General features: G+C 40.1%; 1 protein-coding gene and 1 pseudogene across 2 annotated transcripts in view; one reads left to right on the plus strand and one right to left on the minus strand.

The window, feature by feature from the left end:
* The window catches only part of pdzd2 (PDZ domain containing 2), a 315,666-nt gene that overhangs the window by 44,307 nt on the left and 247,871 nt on the right, over positions 1-23,488 (plus strand). For both annotated transcript variants that reach the window (XM_008118592.3, XM_008118591.3), the window contains exon 2: positions 12-149. The gene's annotated coding sequence lies outside the window, so the exon portion shown is untranslated. The remainder of the gene's footprint in view (positions 1-11; positions 150-23,488) is intronic.
* On the minus strand, positions 3,210-21,672 carry LOC134295917 (iduronate 2-sulfatase-like; annotated as a pseudogene).

Here is a 23,488-nt window from a genome sequence, read left to right on the forward strand (position 1 = left end):
TTTTTTTTCAGGGCAAGGTCTTGTCATGGAAAAAAGATGGTTCACTCTTGATGGTGAATCCACTTCTTTCACTGAATGAAGGAAAGACAGAAGGAAACCTGAAGCATAGCTTCTTCTGATATCACCAAGAAGATTTGGAAGCAATCAAGGTAAAAATTATTTGGCTATTTATTTTTTGAAAAATGTAAACAATAAGCAGATTTAACCTCACAAAAATTAAACCTCGCAGAATTATCTCAACTCCTTGAATGAAGTGTTTGCATTACAGTGTTCCCTCACTACTTCATGGTTCACTTTTCATGGATTCGCTGTTTTGCGGTTTTTCAATACACTCTAAAAGAATATTATAAATTATTAAAAAATTACAATTTATAGCCTAAGGAAGGGAGGAAGGAGAAGCCAAAGGGAGACAAAAGGAGCCCAAGTGGCAACAGGAGGAGAAGGAGGCAATTTATCAACACACAATTGGTTGATAAAGGCTTAAAATAGTGTATAACTACTAAAATAATGTATAAATATTAATATAAACATAGTGCCCCTACTTCACGGATTTTTACTTTTTGCAGGTGGTCCTGGAACCTAACCCCTGCGATAAGTGAGGGAACACTGTACATTCAAAACATATTGTTTTATGGAACTGAAATGCTGGCCAAATGTGTTTTAGTTATAAATTATTCTTCAACAAGTAGAGTGTAAAGTACAGAAAGAAATCTTGATTGAAGCCTTATTGCATTTATAGACATGCTACTATAGCTTGACACTGCAAATCCTGTGCTTCTCCAGCTCTCCTTTCCCATTCCCTCAATGTTGATGCTGCTAGATGAATGAGGAAGAAATGAGGGAAAGTTAAAAGACTTTGTAAGAGGGATTTCTTTGTTAGCTGTGTCTCAGTACATGAAGGACCCCTTTTTCATAAAGGACAAAAAACATCCAAGTCGTTTTTTACATCCCTAGGAGTTTCAAACATAAATGAAACTTGTCCTATTATCAGTGCAAATGACAGAAACCACTGGTCCTTATATTAGTTTTAGCGTGTGAATTTAGATGGCATGTTCATCATTGGGCTATTATGTTTCAGAAGAACATTAATTAAACTTCCAGGAAGTGATGGGGCTTTAAATGTTCTCTGCATGCTTGCTGGTAGATTAATTAAATTTTTCCACAAAGAAAATCTCTTTATTACATTGTGGCTTCCAGCTAGGGACCAAGATTACAGTTTTCACTCTGCTCTTGTCACATTGATAGATTGCCTGTAACCTGCATATTTAATTGATATACAGAGTAAAGCGACTTTTTCACACTCCTTTCCCCCCCATAAAGAAGTGCAAACCTTTAGATTTGAGAGCACAGATTAAGCCTAAGGGGTGTCTTAATATTTACATTTGACAGTTTTGCTCCAATTTTACTTAATTGGGATGATGTGTAGGTGTAAGTGTGTTGGATGAAGGTTGGTTACTTTCTCTTAAGATTTCAGGTTAGAGCAGTTGTGATGTAAGCTAGAAAGTTGAAACCCAATATTATTGTTCTTGGCATGCTTCATATTATATTTACTTAGTAAAGTACAAACTAATTGCCATTAATATACTAAGTGACCATTATTAACACAATAAACTATTATAATTGCTGGTTTATCAGTATATGAATATCTTATTTTCTGCTTTGGGATTATAAAAGATATTATCTTTTATCCTACTATACTTCTTTGAATATGTCAGTCAATTTGGTTTAAGATGATTAAGATTGCAAACCTATGTGTACTCTTACTTGAGAATTCAACTCTCACCTACATTCTTGTCCAGAAACAAGTCTCAAGTGAATTCAATAGGACTTGAATAACCTTTGCTATAACTGGGAATCCTTGACTTCTCTCTTGATTAGCTATGTAGTTGTGTTGATAGCATGTGCGTTTCTGGTATTCAAGAGATTACTGATAATTTATTTTCAACAGATAGCCACTAATTTTGTAGTTCAGAATGAAACATGTGCGTTCTCTCATACTTTTGGACCCTAGCTCAGATATGGGTAAACTTTGGCCCTCCAAGTATTTTGGAATTCAATTCCCACTGGCTGTTAGGAATTGTGGGAGTTAAAGTCCAAAACACCTGGAGGGCCAAAGTTTGCCCATGCCTTCTCTAGCTGTTCCAATCCCCTAAGATCATACCAAAGAAGTTGTGGTTCATTGCACAAAACCAAAATCCATTCAGTGTTGTTCTGGATAGGGTTTTTGAAGTAGAGTGAACTTTTGATATCCTCTGGGGTTTGCCTTCCATTGCAGAGAAGTCTCATTCTTGGGAAGTTTTTAAACAGAGGCTGGATGGCCATCTATTGGGAAGACTTTGAGTCCATGTTTCTGCATGGCAGGGGATTGCACTGGATGACCCTTGGAGGCTTTGTTTCTATGATTCTATGTATTATGATATTCTCTAATGTGTCATGCCATCTCATGATATCTCCAAACAATAGTTTCATTGTGGTCCTTTTAGCTTCTACAGTGGAGCTCCCGGTGGTGAAGTGGGTTAAACCCTTGTGCCAGCAGGACTGCTGACTCAAAGGTTGGGTTGCTGACCTAAAGGTTGCCGGTTCGAGTCCAACCTGAGGAGAGCACGGATGAGCTCCCTCTATCATCTCCAGATCCATGAGGGGACATGAGATAAGCCTCTCACAAGGATGGTAAAAACATCTGGGTGTCTCCTGGGCAACGTCCTTGCAGATGGCCAATTCTGTCACACCGGAAGCGACTTGCAGTTTCTCAAGTCACTCCTATCATGGAAAAAAAGCTTCTAGGGCCCATTTATTGATTTGTTTGGCACTCCACAGTATCTGTACAACTCACCTCCAACACCACATTTCAAATATTAATACTCTGCCGTTTTTGCTACTTTCCTTTATGCATAGAATCATAGAACCATAGAATCGTAGAGTTGGAAGAGACCTCACGGGCCATCCAGTCCAACCCCCTGCAAGAAGCAGGAAAATCTCATTCAAAGCACCCCCGACAGATGGCCATCCAGCCTCTGCTTAAAAGCCTCCAAAGAAGGCGCCTCCACCACAGTCCGGGGGAGAGAGTTCCACTGCTGAACAGCTTTCACAGTGAGGAAGTTCTTCCTGATGTTCAGGCGGAATCTCCTTTCCTGCAGTTTGAAGCCATTGAAGCATAACATAGCTCCTTTTATTGAAAGGATATAATCATCCACATCCACAAATTACTTTTAAAGAACTGAAACAAACAATAGAGACAATTTTTACCCTTAAAATTGTAAAACAACTCTTCAAACTCTGTTTTTAATAGATTTGTTCACATGCTGAAATGAATCCATACAGGCACATGTATTTGTGTTTTTCTGTGTGTGTGTCTGAAAGACTTGATCTTCTTCTTAGGCGACGTTTCTTCTTCCCCAGCCCCCTGCTCAAATTACAGCAAAGGAAAAGCTGGAACTCATTTGTAGGATGACCTAATGCAGCTTTCATTAAAAGCTTCTGGGTGCTGGAAAAAATTGCAGGCGAGAGATAATTTAGAAGGTATAAGGTGTCTTTTTTCTTTTTTGGAAGACCATGTTTATTAGCTGATCCAGCTGTCTGTCCCCACAATCTTCAACTTAGAAGAAGCTGCCTTCACCTCTGTGGCATATTAGGAGGCAGATAAACTGAGTTTTTTAAAAATAAAAGTAACTGGACAATACACATTTGCTTTAATTGGTTGATATGTGGCTCTTGTATAAAGGGGCAGTGTCACTTCATAAAAATTAATGATGTCTGGCTATGTGTGTTGCCCAGATGTATATGCTGTCAGATGTATATTTATGGTGCCTTTTTTATATACCCTTGCCTCTTGGCAAGGTAGCAGAAAAGCACCCTAGTGAATTGCAACGACTTCTCTCTCTCTCTCTCTCTCTTTCTTTCTTTCTTTCTTTCTTTCTTTCTTTCTTTCTTTCTTTCTTTCTTTCTTTCTTTCTTTCTTTCTCTCCTTCCTTCTTTCCTTCCTTCCTTCCTTCCTTCCTTCCTTCCTTCCTTCCTTCCTTCCTTCCTTCCTTCCTTCCTTTCCCTTTTTCCTTTTTCCTTTTTCCTTTTCCCTCTTTCCTCTTTCCTCTTTCCTCTTTCCTCTTTCCTCTTTCCTCTTTCCCCTTCCTTCCTTCCTTCCTTCCTTCCTTCCTTCCTTCCTTCCTTCCTTCCTTCCTTCCTTCCTTCCTTCCTTCCTTCCTTCCTTCCTTCCAAATGAAAAGAAGGAAGAAAGAGGAAGGAGAAAAAAGAAAAGAAAATGAAATATGATAGCATCTTTAAGACTACCTGGTTTTTATTTTCTCATGATTTTTTGTTTGGATAATATAAATCAACTTCTTCTCATGCAGTGCAAAAATAGTTAAACATTCAGAGTATTGGTAAATTGGATTGTTATGTTGAAGATGGGTTTGATATCACTGGAGGGCATAGGAAGGCTCTATAGCAGGGCAGTCTATGGCTCAAATACTCTTTGTAGTCCTAACTGCAGCAGACCCACTAAATCAGTTGTTGCATGCAGAGTTAACAAATCTTTTTGGTTCAATGTTTTCATTCTAGATGGGGACCAAAGATGTAGACCAGGGGTCCCCAAACTTTTAAAGCAGAGGGCCAGTCCACAATCCTTCAGACTGTTGAGGGGCCGAATTATCATTTGAAAAAAAAATACAAACAAATTCCTATGCACACTGCACATGTCTTATTTGTAGTGCAAAACAACAACAATGAAAGAAAAATACAATATTTAAAAATGAAAACAATTTTAACCAACATAAATCTATCAGGATTTCAGTGGAAAGTGTGGACCTGCTTCTGGCCATTGAGATAGTCAAGTTAATTAGGATTGTTGTTGTTGTTGCTGTTGTTGTTGTTGTTGTTGTTGTTGTTGTTGTTGTTGTGTGCCTTCAAGTCATGTCAGACTTTGGGCGAGCCTGAGTCTAAAATTATTCCTTTATTTATTTACTACATTTATTTGCTACATATATATCCCACCCTTCTCATCCCAAAGGGGACTCAGAGCAGCTGTATGTACATACAATATAATATATTATTAGCATAGCATTAGCATTATATATTATTATACATTGAACTATGCCACTATACTGTAATATTATATGTAATATATTACATATAATTTAATATTATTATATTGTATTATTATTAGTATTATATTGTATAACATTATAATATTTTTATCAATATTATATGTATATATAATATATTATATTATTAAAACTGATATAAAAATATTATATTATAAAACGGAGGGCGGGGGCCAGGTAAATGACCTTGGAGGGCCGCATCCGGCCCCCGGGCCTTAGTTTGGGGACCCCTGATGTAGACCATCTAGTCCAGTTGTCTCTGGCCGGCCTTAGCTTTATCTAGGGTCTAAGACAGTGGTTCCCAAATTTGGTCCTCCAGGTGTTTTGGACTTCAACTTCCACAATTCCTAACAGCCGATAGGCTGTTAGGAATTGTGGGAGTTGAAGTCCAAAACACCTGGAGGACCAAAGGTTGGGAACCACTGGTCTAAGGCAAAGTTTCCTTTAAATCACCCGCTAACTATTCATTTCACCCAATGATCCTAGGGACTGAACATCTGAGACTTGCATGCAAAGCAACTGTGTCAAATCTCCCTGCCTCTGCCATGCAAAGTGTATGGATGTCAGGATGTTGATAGACCTGTTAGCTAAATGCTATGTACATTATTGACTTCTATAAGAACCCAACTCTTTATTCATAAGACCACTTGTAATATTCTATTAAGCATTCTGCAGGAAGAGGAGTAAGATTGTTTTGTTGTTATTGTCTTTAATTGCTGTAAGGTCAACTTCATATAGTGACCCTATGAATGATAGACTGTCTAGATGGACTGTTAATAACAGTCCTGCTAAAGTCTTACATATTCAGTGCTGTGTTGTTCTGGATTTAATCTGTCACTTGTAATGCAGTCTTCATCTTTTCCTACTGCCTATTATTATTATTATTATTATTATTATTATTACTACTACTACTACTACTATTAAATTTATATCCTGCTTTATCTCCCCCAAACGGGACTCAAAGTGGCTTAACATAAAAGCATCAGCACATCCATGTAAAATATACAAATATACAAACATTAAAACAGGATTAAATATAAATAGTATTAAAAATTCCCAGTTAAAAGTCATTAAAACAAATTCAAAGTTAAAAACTACATCACCCCCTGAATTGATCTTAAGAACCTTTATCTTTAAAACACAAAGCTCTGTATTTATATAAATAATGTAACTATAAATCCAATGCAGGTATGAAACCAATTCCCACTTCAACGCTCCCAAGATTTTGCAAAACTTTTGGATCAGGGGACCACTGTGTGTGTTGTTGTTGGACATGTTGTGATCTTGGTTGGGGTTGCTTTCTGTGAAATAAAGCTCTCTGCGGTGGACAACATCCCTTAGATGCACTGTGAAGTTGTTGGGAAGTCAAATCACACTGTTGCTGCTCAGTCGTTTAGTTGTCTCCGACTCTTCGTGACCTCATGGACCAGTCCAGGCCAGAGCTCCCTGTCGGCTGTCATCGCCCCCAGTTCCTTCAAGGTCAATCCAGTCACTTCAAGGATACTGTCCATTCATCTTGCCCTTGGTCGGCCTCTCTTCCTTTTTCCTTCCATTTTCCTCAGCATCGTGATCTTTTCCAAGCTTTCCTGTCTCCTCATGATGTGGCCAAAATACTTCAGCTTTGCCTCTAATATTCTTCCCTCCAGTGAGCAGCCGGACATTATTTCATCACACCGTGCACCTGTAATCCAGGGTACAGATGGAGTAGCCCATCACTAGTATATCTTGAAGTGCCATCAGATCCGAATTCCAGGGTGAGGATACTGGCTGAGGGCAATCAGAAGGTCAGCTTCCTTTCCTCCCTTGGGGACGTGTGGGAAATACCAAACCGCACTCTTCCCCTTAATACATAGGGAAACTTGGAAGGAAGACTGCGGACACGGAGGAGGTGCCAGAAACCCTGAAAGCTCCACCAGCATTGTAAAGAGGGACACCAACTCAACTGTTTCGTCAGGCTGCCCTTGAGGTGCTGGACTTGAAGTGAAAGGGTCAATATAAGGGAATACTTCTTCTCCTGGGTGTGGGGTGGGAGTTGTCACTCCAAGTACATAGAACGGCAGTGGAACGCGGGTCACGATATCGTAATTGCTGTATTTGGCCCATTCGCCATGCTCACTCAAGGACCAACTCTGGTCAGCAGTGAACATGACAATGGTATTATGAGAGAACCCATCATCATTCAAGCCATTCAAAAGCTTCTCAACCAACATGTCCAAGTAATAAACTGAGGCAACTCTGATGAATCTACTGCTGGAAGTCTTCTGGGACTGGCCCATAAGGGAAACTGATGTTCAGGGCTGCAACATCTTCCCGGTGTCTGATGTCTATCCAGGAAGCTCTTTGGGAATATTGGGATCTGAATCCAGTGTGACATTTTCCAAGGGATACATCTTGAGAAATTCCTTGGAATATCTGAATGGGCTATGAGGTTCGTGGTATCCGACGGCGAGGAAGAATTTCCTGCCATGATCTTTCACAATGTCCACAATGCCTTCTACTATACCAAGCTTTATTGTCTTTTCTAATGTGTCATGTGGTCTTATTATATGTGCAAAGCAAGAGTTTTTGAAGTATGGGTTGATGTCTCAACTTTGTCATGGATTTGATGCTATGTCCTTGCCTAAATCACTGTCTACCTAATCTCAATCCCCCTCTCTCTCAGTTTCTCTCATGGGACCTAAATTGTAAGGGATGTAAACATTTTGCCACTGGAAAATACTGCTTCACTGATACATAATAGTAATTTGTGCATGTGTTTGTGTGTGTGTGTGATGCGGAGAGGGGAGAAAATAGAAATATTTTCCAAAATGCTATGTTTTTCCAAAGTTATTTCTCCTGGCATCCACCGGCATGTCGTTACAGAGAGTTTGAATGGAACCACACAAGCACAGACGTCTTTCTTTGTGATGTGGTCTGGTGTGCCTTCTCTTCGAAATTACAGCTTGTGTTAGCTAATTACAAGCTTAAGGCAGAGCTGGAGTTAAACTGATTATTGCTTTAAGATTTTGTATTGCACATTTCCCAGACTACACCCTGTGAAGAAAAATAATAGACATTGATCTCCTGGCATGCAATGAATCCCTTTAAGAGGCCAGTACCCAGTTCTACTAACCTCTTGATAATGGGTTCGCATCCACTGACTGACCACTGCCATGGATGAATGTGTGCTATGGTTGGGGAGATTGGAACCCGCGATCCTTTCCTCTAGCCTGTACAGTTCTGTTGTAGAAAACTTTCTCTCTTTCTGTAGGTTTATATGGGTCCCAAACATTTGCAGTAGGAACCGCAGTCCTTCCCTGACTTGTTCCCATCACCTTATTATAGGAAAGAGTTGTATATGAGTATATATTTCTGAAATATAGCTTCTATTACTCTGTAAAGCAGCATGGGCAATGATCTCACTATATCAGGGACCAGGAAGAGACAATTCTTCTGAACATTATCGACCTATAGATCCCATTATTGTTGACCACTTACTATGGAGGATAAAGGTGATGGGAGTCAAAATCCAATATCATCTGGAACACCACAGAGTCCTTACTCCTGTAATGTATCATAAAATTTGCAGATCTCTGTGTGTATGTGTGTATAGTTCAGCATCATTCTGTGGTGTATATATAGCTTAAAGTCACCTGCTGACTTATGGTGACCTCAAGGGTTTTCTTAGGCAAGACTTATTTTGACTGGGTTGTTGTATGTTTTTTGGGCTGTATGGCCATGTTCCAGAAGTATTCTCTCCTGGCGTTTTGCCCACATCTATGGCAGAGGTTGTGAGGTATGGAGAAACTAAGCAAGGAAGGTTTATATATATCTGTGGAAAGTACAGGGTGAGAGAAGAACTCTTTTAAGTTGGAGGCCAGTGTGAATGTTGTAGTTAATCATCTTGATTAGCATTGAATAGCTTCATCTCTTGGCTTCTTCCTGCCTGGGGGCATCCTTTGTTCAGAGTCGTTAGCTGCACCTGGTTGATTCATGTCTGGAACTCCTCTGTTTTCAGAGTGTTGCTTCATATTTACTGTTCTGATTTTTGAGTTTTTTTAATACTCGTAGCCATATTTTGTTCATTTTCATGGTTTCCTCCTTTCTGTTGAAGTTGTCCACATGCTTGTGGATTTCAATGGCTTCTCTGTGTAGTCTGACATGATAGCTGTTGGAGTGGTCAAGCATTTCTGTGTTCTCAAATAATATACTGTGTCCAGCTTTCGACAACACTTATTTTGACCATTCCTTCCTCTGAAATATAGCCTACAACACGTGCTATTCATTGACATTCCCCCATCCAGGTACTAACCAGGGCTGCCCCTGCTTAGCTTCTGATAGGCTCTGGTGTATTATGGTATTTAGGCCCACAATAGCCAACCAGATACTTCAGAGGTCCACAAGCAAGATTAGAAAGTGAATAGGGACTTTTCTGCTGTCTTCTCTCTAGTCCCCAGCCATTAAAGGCATTTCCCTCCCAATTTGCTGTTTCCGTGTAACCATCATGCATGATTTACTGCAGTTGAAAGAACTATCCTCCATACTTCTCCTGTCAAAGCCGTCCTTAAAATCATCTCACCAATGGCTCACATTTCACCTACTGTGACAATTATTTTTTTTAGACAGCTTACCTTACATTAGTCCAGCCTAGCCAAGTGTATCCCTAGAAAGTGAAAACATAGCATGGTAAAGACTTTCTGTATATATTTCAGATTTCAGTATTAATGTCAAAAATACGTAGTATGATTTTCCATAGTATTGGTGCTCATGCACTGCATAAGCTGCATAATTGAAGACAGTGGTGATGTGAAGCCATGTTCCCAAATTTCATGTCAGCAAAAACTTAAGGGCTAGCTGGCTGGCTTTTGCCTATGCATGCCACTATGTTGCTTGCAATTGGCTGCTCACAACGTGAGCAACCACACAAAATGATGAGATTCTGTTTGCAGGTTTGTTTAGTGTGATATCCGAATGTGTCAGATGCTGGCACATGCTGGTTTCTTACCCAAGAAGCCAAATAAATAATCCATGGTTTGTTCTAGGGATTATTCTTTAGCTAGTTGAAGGAGGGAGAGACAGGTAAGTGTATAAAGTCTGAATAAACATAACTTGGACAGGAAGTCTAGATGAAAGTTGCGCAGTTAATGCAGTTAAATCAGGGCTTCCATATATTCCTGGCATATTTGGACAACCAAAGTGGGTCATTGTATAAGATCCTGAAGGAAAGAAACTTCTCTGACCAACTAATAAAACTGCTTGTTATGGCAAAACTCTTCATGACCTAGAAAGTTCAAGGGACAAGAACAGTTAAGACTTTTCAAATGCGTCTGTGCAAGAATCACAAAACCAATGGGACCTATAGGGCATCCTAACTGAATACATTGACCTTTTACTGTCCTTGGCCTACATAGGGACTGCCAGAACTAGCAACTGACATCTTCATATATTGTGTTAAATGACAGGTTTTATAGGGACACTTTACAGGGGTCTGTACTCTGAGCACTTCCTTGAGCCTAGAATTAGCACAGAATTTTAACCTCAGTCTCCTTCAGGTTATCTAGAGATGCATCTTAAATTCTCCCAGGGACTCAGATTTGTACTGCAATATAGTGACTGCCTTATTTCAACTGCTCATCAACTTTCTGTGACCGGATTGCGTAGGAATCTAGTCTGAAACTCTCCCCTGGCGGAGCTCAAAATGTTGATCTAGATACATAAACATCTTAAGTCTTTTGGGGCAGGTTTGTCTGTCAGAAAGGATGCATCTCTTTTTGTGACAGCTTGGGTTGTGAGGTTATACCGGACTTTAGAAAGCATTCCCATCTTGAATTTGGGTTAGACAAGGATGATTTGACCTTCTGAACTTGCTTCAAAAGCTGTGTGCATCAGGGTTTGTGTTAAGGGAGAGGAAGGGCATAGGAGGAAAACAGGCAGCTTCTACTCCCAATTCAGCCTCATCCCCAATTTTTGTTAATAGTTCAGTTTTGAATCACCAGCACTCCAATTGCATTGCAGATTTGATCTTGCTGCATCCACAATGTACATTTATAACTATTAGGAACCACTTTAATGCCATAGCTCTGTTCTAAGACATTATGGAATTTGTGGTTGAATGAGGTATTTGGAAATCATTAGTATTTTTTCCTTGAACTACAGCACTGGGAGAGCCCCCGGTGGTGCAGTGTGTTAAAGCGCTGAGCTGCTGAACTTGCAGACCGAAAGGTCCCAGGTTTGAATCCGGGGAGCGTGGTAAGCACCCGCTGTTAGCTTCAGCTTCTGCCAACATAGCAGTTTGAAAACATGCAAATGTGAGTAGATCAATAGGTACCGCTCCGGCGGGAAGATAACAGCACTCCATGCAGTCATGCTGGCCACATGACCTTGGAGGTGTCTATGGACAATGCTGGCTCTTCGGCTTAGAAATGGAGATGAGCACCAACTCCTAGAGTCAGGCACGACTGGACTTAATGTCAGGGGAAACCTTTACCTTTACCTTACAGCACTAGGACATTCTAGTAGAGAACCAAAGAATCAAGATTTGGAAGAGACCCCAATGGTCCTCTAGCCCAACTCAATTCAATATGGGAACACATAACCAAAGCCCTCCTGACAGATGGCTGTCTAACCTCTGCTTAAAATCCCCAAACAAGGAGATTCCACCACAATTTGAGGCAGTTTATTCCACCGTTGAACGGCAAGTAAGCTCCTCCTAAATTCCAGGTAGAATCTCTTTTCCTGCAGTTTGCATGTATTGCTCTGTGTCTTAGAGTAAGCAGAAAACAAGCCTACCCCATCATCAATGCAGAGAATTGAAAGTACTTTTACGAAATCATAAATCCCAGGACTTTGTAGGCTGGAACCATGACACTTTAAGTGGCATCAAAATCCCATGCCTCTGTAAAGGTGGATACACACCTGTTAAACTAAATGCCACCCACTAGCTGTAAATTACACACTTTATTCCCATATAGTCTCCAGTTACAATGTAAGGTAGTGCTTATTAGCTCTAAATCACTTTATAGCCTGAGCCCCAAAGTTGTCCTGCATGTTCCTTCTTGTCTTCTGAAGCCAACAAGGGAAGTGTGCTCTTGTAGGGATATTTATTAGTCTAAATGGAGATGGCTTCCCAATGTTTCAGGTAGAGATCTTTCCCCATCACCTGCTGCCTGAGTTCACTTTCACAAAATATGTCAGGGGCTGGACATTCTGCATGCTTCATATGTTTGGAACTTCCTGCCGTGTCTCTTTGTACATTGCATGATTTACAACCTGGCTTGAGGGCTCTTTCCTTAGTTTGGTAGCTAGATTTTTTGATATTAAGGGAAGATATAATTTCCTGTGTTGTTATTTGGGTCACTGTTTTTTTCTTCCAGCTTTGATTGTGCTTTGTGCATGTTGGATTTCTGTATGGTGTTTTGTGCATGTTGAATTTAACCAATTTTTATTATAAGTGATGTTGTGGATGTCTGTTTTGCCTCTCTGCCAATAGCTATGGGCTATGACTTTGTGGTTGACAAGTTTCTGTCAGTGCCTACAATCGGTCTTTAAGGTCACTTGCTTCTTAGCAGCAGGATGCATTTATGCAGAAGATCAACTACTTGGTTTGTTGATTACCGAAGCCTTTGACAGTGGTGGCTGTTGTCTTTGGTGAATCATCTCTGGGGTTTAGTCTGAAACTTAAATGAGCTCTCGAAGGACTCAATCTATTTTGGGGACAAGTTCAAAACCTTGGATAGCTCTTTAAATTCAGATTGAAACTCTACTGTTCCAGTGACACAGAAGTCACCAGATGCCACTGGCTTTAGGATTAATATTACCTCTTTTGCTGTAATATTCTTTCAGTATATAAAAGGGTATTGCAGAAAACCTGTCTATTTATCTCTTTGCATGTAATTATTCTTTGTAAGGCAGATTTAAGCCAGAACTTCAAACTGCTTAACATAGTGTGTATGAAACAATTGGCGGGGATATTAAATTCAGTTTTTCCTCTTAACATTGAGCTTTATTGACAGAGTCAGTTCCTTGCTTCGGCTTCTCATTTGTTTTCTGCATTAAATACTAATTCACCTGTGTCACCTCTAGGCCTCTTTCCACACAGTATTTAGAAAGGCAACATGATTTTCCTTGGAGCCAGTGAATTTTGATGGCACTGACTTAACTTTCAGGAGAAAACTCAGGAAGGACAGAAGGACCATTATACACCGAAGATATTTCTAATGAGTCAAGCTTTCCACGTTGAATAGTTAGGAGGTGGGAAGGGATGTCTGTGGAAACTGGAGTTGTTGAACAACTGAGAGTTGCCAAGTTAGAACAGAAGTTGCCTGTCTTGTCCAGGACATGATTTGCCCCTAGATGTATCGGTTCCAGGAATAAAATTCGTAATGTATATAAAGACTTAATATCTTTCCTTCTTGCCATCAGCCATGGTTGGGATAGCCTATGAGAAAAAGTTGAAAGCTATCCAGTTTTTTCTTTAATTTTTAATGTCTGCAGTCCCAGTCTGTGCTGGACTGTCAGGTTTTGGACTGGAAGTAACTCCAGGTATTGGCCCTTGGTGTCTGCCTTCACATTTAGATAGGCACATTTCAAGGTGTGTGACTCTCCTGGTTGCAGAACTTTGCCACTTCTTTGCAGAGATAGCAACAGGAGAGAGGAATATAGTCTGGTCCTGGGTCATTGTATTGAAAGGAACCGTAAATAGCTTGTCTTCTGTATTGGAAAATAAGTGGAGCTTATCCTAGAAAGTTCAATAGCGTGATCACATTGCCTCCTAAACCTCAGTGTGTTATTCTACCCAGTGCCGTATTGATCCTTCAGAAAGGTTATATTGTGCAAAGCCAATTTATTACCTGTGTGCGTCATTTGTCCAAAGGTTTCTGCAATCTGCAAAAGGCAAGTGGATCTTTCAAATTATATGCAAAATATTGCTCTGGGTTCCCAATCTATTTACTAGGTGGTTTTGAGAAAGATGTTTCTACTGAAAAAAGACAAGATTATTTTTTTTTCGTGTCAGGAGCAACCTGAGTTGCTTCTGAAGTGAGAGAATTGGCCGTCTGCAAGGACGTTGCCCAGGGGACACCGGGATGTTTTTATGTTTTGATGTTTTTACCATCCTTGTGGGAGGCTTCTCTCATGTCCCCGCATGGAGCTGGAGCTGATAGAGGGAACTCATCCGCACTCTCCCCGGGTGGGATTCGAACCTGGCAGCCTCTTCTGACGGTGCCTTTTGTTTACAGGGACTGAGAAGTAGGTCTCTGTCTTCTCATTACATTGTAAACTTCAAAGATTTTATAGCAAGGCTGAACTTGTTCATCAATTAAGCCAGAATGCTTCTCAAGCTACCTGATAGTGGGCAAGCAGGTTTTCCCCTTAGCATGCCTGGGAGCAGCGCTATATTTCTGCCCATTGACTACAGTTATCCCTCCCTCCCTCCCTCCCTCCCTCCCTCCCTCCCTCCCTCCCTTCCTTCCTTCCTTCCTTCCTACCTTCCTTGAGACTGACTGGTAGCCATTGGTTTATGAACTGTCACTGGTCTATGAACTATTGCTTTGGTAGTACTGAATTACGCAAATTATATGCTGTCCAACTGGCAAATGCCTTTGGATTAATCTACAAGCATAAAACTATAATAACGAATTAAATAAATTCACAACCCAACCGAATGCACAACCCAAACAAATTCAGTGCTTTAAAATTTAAACTATTATTAGGATGCTAAAGTCCATAACTATTTTAATAGAAGTATGACATCAAAACCTAAATACCAGTGAGATGTGGAAAGTCTTAGTGGTTAAATATACGGGTGGAAAAATCATGTCGTATACAGAGCTGTCCTGAGGTAATTTTCCTTAGTAGGCAAAGGTACTTTTTGGTGCCCCCCCCGCCGGGCCACACGGCATGGGGGCGGGGCTGCATGGCGCAGGAGGCGGGGCCAGGCCTTCCCGCTGTGGCCTGGCTGGGCCTTCCCACTGCACGGCCTGGCCCCGCCCCAGTGTGCCCCGCCTCGCGCCACGTGCCCCCGCCCCCATGTGGCCCCGCCCCCCACACCACACGGCCCTGCCCCCCACAGGAAGGCCTGGAAAGGAGGAGAAGGAGGCGGGGGTGGCGCCATTTTCCCGGGGCCTTGACGGTGCCCACTGGATGATGGCGCCACAGGCAAATGTTTCCCTCGCCTGGCGGTTGGACCGGGCCTGGTCATATATGGTGCTGGCATTATTCACAACTTTTTTGAGAATCTGAATCTAATTCAGTTCTTTTTCACTCTTCTTAAAACCAAGGTAAAAAGATCAACTTTTTGCACTGGGTTTTTTTAAAAAATAGGAAAACCGGATTATTTTACCTGTGTCTATGTTTCAGTTGGCTTTGTTGTTGTATCAGGATGACAAAGGGTAGAAAGGGAGGTCTCCTGATTCTTCCTGCCATGAAACGTTACTTGTTTCTGATTTGTCAGCATGTAGTAAAGAGAGTTTGTGTGGATCTAGTTGCCATTATTTTTGAATGTGTTTGTGCAAATAATTGCATATTGACATTAGCATACTTCCTTATATCAGCATTTAACTACCAGCTACTGAGCTTAATAGGATGCCTAATTCTCTATTGAAGCATATATATATAATGTGGATACACACACACATTAACGCTTTGAGTCTCCTTATGGAGAGAAAAAGTAGGATATAAAGAAACATAACAATAATAAAGGGGAAAAGAACCCAGAGTAGCCACGGCCATGTGGTTGGTAATAACACAAAGTATAGCATGTGTAACCATCATGTGATTGTCATTTAACACTAGAGTGAGAAACACCACTCCTGCTTTGATTTAGTCAGGATGTGTGTGGCATTAATATAGTCATTACAGACAAGAAAAATACAAGTTGAAGCATTTTTTTTCAACTGGGTAGACAACACCTTTGTATCAGATAAATGTATTTAAGAGGATGCCACGTAAATTTGCCTTGGGAGGAAATGCCACCATGGAGCAGGTGCTGAGAGTTAGCATTACTTAGAAGGCACTTGCTGAGCTCTTTAGAGGCTTTGATTACTTGACCACCATTTCAAGGGACATCGCTCACATCATTAATAAGATCATAATTCTCCTAAAGGCTGTTTTTCTTCTTTGAAAAAAAAAAAACACATTTGTGTTGACCTTCGGCTTGATTCTCAGCATAGCTTGATTGCCCAGTAGCAACCATGTCACTATAGGTTTGAGCTCCAAAGGAACTAGCCAAGGTGCTGAACCTGTTTGGCAGATAGGGTCCAGCACCTTGGATGGCTCCTTCAAAGCATAGCCATTGTCCCATTCACATGGAACCCATCAGCTTCCAAAGTTTGGTCCTTAAAATTAGTGTAGTAGTTTTCTTACCTTGTATGTGAAAATTCCTAAATGTGTTCATACATCCTCTTCTTCAGTGGTGGGGAATCTTTACGCTTCCAGGTGTTTTGGACTGCAATTCCCATAGTCACTGATAATTTTTATGCTGTTTGGGCCTTCTGGAAGTGGCAGTTCAAAATGTCTGGATAGGCAAAATATTTGTTGTTCTTGCTGTACTTAGATATTGCATGAGCGGAACTGTGGCAATGGGGTGGAGGATCAGAGGATGCCACAGCATTTATTGCTAAAGGATGTGGCAGGATTATAGCAAGATGAGATGAGAGGATGTAAAGAAGATACCAACTTATTCACATTTTTATTAAATTATACACAGTTTATATACAGACATGTCAAGACAAAAATGTAAGAGGGGAAAGATATCTTTTATATTGCCATGCGTTCCTCGGAAGAAAGACATGATGTCAATATAGAATCATAGACTCATAGAATTGGAAAAAACCATAAGGGCCATTCACTCCAACTCCATTCTACCATACAGGAATACACAAACAAATGTGTATTACAGATGTCCACCTAGCTTCTGCTTAAAAACCCACAGAGAAGGAGACTCCAGCATACTCTGAGGCAGCATATTCCATTGCCAAAAAGTAGTAAGCACATACTGGTATGTAACTAAAGACATGAGTTGCTATGAGGTTTCAGATGTGACAGTGTACACTCGATAGCCATGCATGGTAAGCTCTTTTAAAACTCGATCTTATCTCCGTTTACTCGATAATAAAAATGGGTAAGGATTAATGTGTACACATGAAGACTTACTAATGGTTTTGCTAACAAAAACCTGATCAGAAGCTGTTTAGTGAAGGCAAGCATGACGTGTGTTGTGCCCCATCTCTGTTTTTTCAGGTTACATGTTATCTGCACATGTAGCGTTATATCTGTGCTTATCACAGTGCATAAGCTAGAATTATTGAGCATTGAAAAATATTGAGTTTTGCAATTAAATCTTGCACATTTCCAGGAGTAGACCTTTTAACCTAGCTGGCAATCCAGTTTGATTTCTGTACATTTTCTTTAAAAAGAAATGTCTTTAAACCTCACAACCTCTGAGGATGCCTGCCATAGATGTGGGTGAAACGTCAGGAGAGAATGCTTTTGGAACATGGCCATACAGCCTGGAAAACTCACAGCAACCCAGTGATTCCGACCATGAAAGCCTTCGACAACACATTTTCTGTGTTTTGTTCTATTTCTCTATATTCTTGTTTCAGCAAGCACATGTGAAATTGTGGGACTGTTTTGCTTTTTTCAGAGGTATGAGGTGACTAAGGGAGTTATGTCATCCTGATATTAAGGGTTCCTGTTTCCTATTTGTTTTTCACTATGGTCTGGACTTGCACATTTCCTATGCCTGTTCCCTTGGCAAGTGCGGGCTTCCTGTTTTCTCACCCAGACATTAGACTTCTGTCTACCTTTTCTACGGTTTTCTCTCTTATCCTTAAAAACTGTTGTAGAAACACCTGTTTGAGCCATTTGTCAGGCTGGTCCAAGCTGTTCATCTGCTTATCAACTAAATTTTATTCAGGTAGAACGCACTTTGTTGCTGATACTTTTTAAAACTACTCTTTTTATAGTTTGAGCACAGTCCTCGTGTTTTCTTCCAAGTTCTGCTTGTGGAGCATTGCAGTCTCTTTCCAGGAGGGAAAAAGTGATAGATTGCAGGCAGCACATCTGTATGAATCTTAACAAACCCATAAACCGTCATCTGGATGTTGATGATGAATCCTTTAAAAACCTCTCACAGTGTCAAAAACTGGGGTGATGGGTTCAAATAGTTCTTTAAAAAAGATTTATTTGTCTGATGTGCTTCATTTAAAAAAGCAAACAGATTCCAAGGACATAGAGTCTCTGTTGGACAGAATTTCTCTAATGTTCCTTAGGCATTGGCAAAAGAGAGACAGTAAATTAGATTTTACCCAAAGGAGTGCTCCAAGATTGTGGATCTGTTTTCAAGCTCAGCATTTTGGACAGCTGCTTCAAAATTCAGACTAAAAACCAAAGAAGATTCACCACCGCATTGATGATGATATTGTTATTGAAGCTGATGTTCTTATGTGTCTTCAAGTGGGTTCTGATTCAAGGCAATTCCAAGAAGAACCTATCATGGCATTTTCTTGGCAAGGTCGCTAAAAGGGCATCTAGGTCACTCTGGGTACATCTACACTGTAGAATTAATGCAGTTTGACACCACTTTAGCCATGGAGTCCAGGGAGTTGTCATTTTATGAAGTCTTTAGTGCTAGTAGTTCATGAAAATGGTGCTAGTGGTTCACCAAATGCATCTCCCATGAGTCAATAGCATTGATCAATGGCAGTTAAAGTAGTGTCAAATTGCATAAATTTATAGTGTTTTTTTTTCCTGGATCAACAAACACGAGTTTTGTTTGCTATCCACCTCATCTTAGGTCAGTGGTTCTCAACCTGTGGGTCCCCAGATGTTTTGGCTTTCCAATTCCCAGAAATCCTAACAGCTGGTAAACTGGCTGGGATTTCTGGAAGTTATAAGCCAAAACACCTGGGAATCCACAGGTTGAGAACCACTGCCTTAGATGAGAGCATTGGCCAATAATTTCATTGATATGGTTCAAAGGTACATAGGACTTTATAGATGAATTCTAGGTCCTTCTATGGCATCTGTTTGTTTCATACAGTATACTAGTGGTTCCTAAAAATTAGTCTTCCCAATGGTTTGGACTTCAATTTCCGGAAACCATTTGTTAGTTATATGTGGCAAAACAATAATAAATTCAGACAACCAATGGATCAAATGAAAGTTTGGATTAACAACTAGATAACCACATATTTATAGTATGCAATGGAAAATACTGAAAAATGCAGATTTGACAGAACTATATTTTAAAGTGTATTATGTATTGGGGGAGGATGGGAACTTGGGGGAAAAAAAGAAAATAATAATAATAAAAAGAATCAGTGCGTACAGCAAATGAAGTCTGATACATTTAGTAAATGATTCTTACTTGTAACCTTTATGCTTTAAAAAAATAGTTTTTCCCTTCTGGTCAGGCGACTTGCTTCTAGTATTCTTGAAATAAAATGAGACGATTGTGAGTTTTTCCTTCTTGACAGAATGGAAAGCAAACGCTTTTCTTTTTCTTTATCTCGCAGTAACAAAGTTGCATGTGTCATCGTGGACCTGTATTTTTTGTCATTGGTCGTATTTGCAAGAAGCCCTGAAGCGTATTTCGCAGTGTGCTAAGCAGGCAGAAATGTCATTGATGGCTGGGGTGACCTTTTCCGTGACCAACATTCAGTCAAGGAGGAAAAAGGGAAATGTGCGATTGCGTTTTAAGTCGAATTTGACATTTTCCTGACTGCATCTTAGATTCTTATGCCAAATAGCATTGGTGCTTAAGCATACAACATCTGTAGCAGAGAAACATAAAAATCTTTGTAGCTTTTGAAGCTATTTTGGAGTGATGGGGGTGGGCTGCGTAAAGGAGCCCCTTTTGTCATTCAGATGCTTCCTATTTGCGATTCGGGGGTGAAGCTTTTGGATCCTAAGGTCTGGAAATAATCTATTATGAGCAATTATATTATCTTCAGCATACTACTTTGGGAAGAAGGAATTAATAATTTATAATTACTTTAAAAAAGAAACATACCAGCTGCTAACATTGTTATTTGGGGTGTGTATCAAGTTATACTAGCTTGCTACTTCCAAAGCTATTACTTTGGGGAGTAATTTTGGACAGGAAATTTGGAGGACATTTGATGTTAAGTGTTGTTTCTTAAAAGTAGCTAATTAGTCATACGTATCATGCTAAAGTACTCTTTTTAAATACTTTTTTAAAGGACAGGTTGAATATTCCTTATCTGAGATGCTAAGGGCTAGAATTAATTTGGGATTTCGGATTACCTGTATTTGAATATACATACATAATGAAATATCTTATTAGGTATGTATATACAAATACAGCTAATTATTAATGAGATGAAAAACATGAAATTCATTTATATTTCAGGAGCAACTTACACATAACCTGAAAATAATGGTATACATTTTGTGCATGAAGCAAGGTTTATATACATTGAACTATCAGGAAGCACTATCTCAGCCACCTATGTGGATGATTTTGGAATATTTCTAGATTTTGGAATTTTGAATAATGAATATGCAACTTGTACTCTTAAATGTATTGATTTATATGTCTCTTCCCCCCCCCCCCCCCCAATATTAGGACTCAGGTGAGAGGAAAGAGTAATGTAAATGCTATGGAATATTCCCAGTCTTCCAGAGGCTTAGCAAGATGTACCAGAACAAGCTTTTTTGCAGACACCTAAGTGTACACCTTCAGTTACTTTGTACACTTGTTCAATATTCAGATATTCCAACACAACCATGTACAGTTATGTATTAAATCCTATATATCTTCATTGAACTGGGTGCTTATAACAGGGATGTACACTTATGTGCTTGGGAAGGGCTCTGTCTTAAGTAAGTAAAAATGGAGCAAAAAAGGACATCTACAGGGATTCCTCAAAATATACACACCAGTGCCCACATTTTTATCCATTAAAGGCATTAAGTATGACTTTTCCTCGGCATGTATATGCCAAAGTCATATCTATAATGGTTACTGGTACATGCCTTCAAGTTGACTCTCATTTATGGCAACCCTAAGCCATTATATTATTGCTAAGCTTTATTCAAGGAGGGTTTGCCATTGCTTTTGTCAAAGACTGGGAGATGGTAACTTGTTCAAAGTCACCCACTGGGTTTCTGTGTCTGGACTAGGGTTCTAACCCTGGTTTCTTAGACTTTTAGTCCAATACTCATAGAATAATAGAATAATAGAGTTGGAAGAGACCACATGGGCCATCTAGTCCAACTCCCTGCCATGCGGGAAAAGCACAATCAAAGTACCCTTGACAGATGATAGCCATCCAGCTTCTATTTCAAGCCTCCAAGGAAGGAGCTTCCACCAGACTCTAAGGCAGAGAGTTCCACTGCTGAACAGCTCTCATGGTAAGGAAATTCTTCCTAATGTTCAAATGGAATCTCATTTCTTATAGTTTGAAGCCATTGCTCTGAGACCTAGTTTCCAGGGCAGCAGAAAACAAACCACTCCCTCTTCCTTATGCCATCCTTTCACATATTATTTATACATGGCTATCATGTCTCCTCTCAACCTTCTCTTCTGCAGGCTAAACATACCCATCTCTTTAAGAATCTCCTCATAGGGCATGGTCTCCAGATCTTTAATCATTTTAGTCATCTTTCTCTTTATGTGTTCCAGCTTGTCAATATCCCTCTTGAATTGTGGTGCCCGGAATTGGACACAGTATTCCAGGTAAAGAAGTCTAATCAAAGCAGAATAGAGGGACCCCATGACTTCCCTGATCTAGACACTATACTTCTTCTGATACAGCCCAAAATCCAATTGGCTTTTTTAGTTGCTGCATTGCACTATTGACTCATGTTCAACTTGTTGTCCACGAAGACAACAATACCTTTTTCACATGGACTGTTGTCGAGACGGGTATCACCCAACACACTCCACACACAAAACCATGGTGGATCTTAGAATACAGTGGGGAGCTGTAGCTTTGTAGTTTTTCCTGTGTATGTATGTGAGTCAGAGACAGGGAGGATCAGACCTCTTTAAGGAAGGCTAAGATGCTATTTGGAATAAATCTATGTGTGTGTGTGTGTGTGTGTGTGTGTGTGTGTGTGTGTGTGTGTGTGTGTGTGTGTTCACCTATGAAGATGATGCTAAGAGTGCTCCACCCCCTAAAAAAGAGAAAGAGAAAGGAAAAGGGAAAAAAAATTCTATTTAATACAGTGACAGACGCCTGCCATCTGGTTCTTGCTCTGGCCCACTTTGTGAAGGGCTCCTGGCAGCTGTTTGGAGAACTAACTTTCCTCCCGTGCATGCAAGTTCTGTCCCTGAGGGTTGGCCTGGAGAAGGTTGTGCATAATTTGACTTGAAGGCAAGGTGCTGCTCAGCAGAGCAGCAGAACTTAAATCCTGAAGAATTTTAATAATAAACAGTGAGAATATTCCTTCCCACCACCACCACTATTATAGGAATTGTAGGTTAAGAAGCTGTCACGAGTGTCATTTTTGCTAAAACAAATGCTTTTAAAGGGTCATAAAGCCCTTGCACTGTGCTCCAAATGGGATGGGAGCATTTCTATAAAGTGGCTGGACATTTACATTTCTGATTTCTAAAATGTGTGACAGGGCATGCTAGCGTAAATTGAAAAATGCAGCCACTATGCTTTATTTATCCACCATTGAACTATTCTCAAAGGTTGGCTTGAGGGAAGAAATGCAGAGGCTGGATAAGTTACTTTTTTGAATTACAACTTTGAGAATTGCAAAATCATCATGGCTATGACTGAGGGGTTCTGCGAATTAAAATAATAATAATATTTCCAAGCTTTGATGGGAATAGAGTGTTGCTTTAGAACTGGTTTCAGAAGCTGATACTGGGAGCTGTAGTCCAAAATGTAATATTTACTAGCTTGACAGGTACATGCAACATGGACAGCTCTAGCTGCAAATGTTCTAGAGGACCCAGAAATGCCTAGAAATGCCTTGGTTGCCTATAAGGCAACAACAGAGGAAGAAGAAACAAGTTGGAATTATGATATCTGTGGTTCTCAACCTGTGGGTCCCCAGGTGTTTTGGCCTACAACTCCCAGAAATACCAGCCAGTTTACCAGATGTTAGGATTTCTGGAAGTTGAAAGCCAAAACATCTGAGGACCTATAGTTTGAGAACCACTGGTATAAATGAAAGGAACTCTTGTATATATGGGGATTATTGTTTTTGGAAATAAATTTAAAAGAACTGAGGAAAAATGCATGCTGAATATTAAACATTCACCCTGGGAAATTGTAGACCCTTTCCCATCATCCTTTCTTCAATGATGACCTCACAAGGTGGTTGCAGTTTTTGGAGGAGAGTGACATTCTTAGCAAATTAGAGAAGTCTGCAGGGGATACTGGTTTAGTTAGGATGTGTGCCCAGACTATAACACCCCCCCCCCTGGATAA

The sequence above is a fragment of the Anolis carolinensis genome, chromosome 2, assembly GCF_035594765.1.
Source record: "Anolis carolinensis isolate JA03-04 chromosome 2, rAnoCar3.1.pri, whole genome shotgun sequence".
Classification (NCBI taxonomy): Eukaryota; Metazoa; Chordata; class Lepidosauria; order Squamata; family Dactyloidae; genus Anolis; species Anolis carolinensis.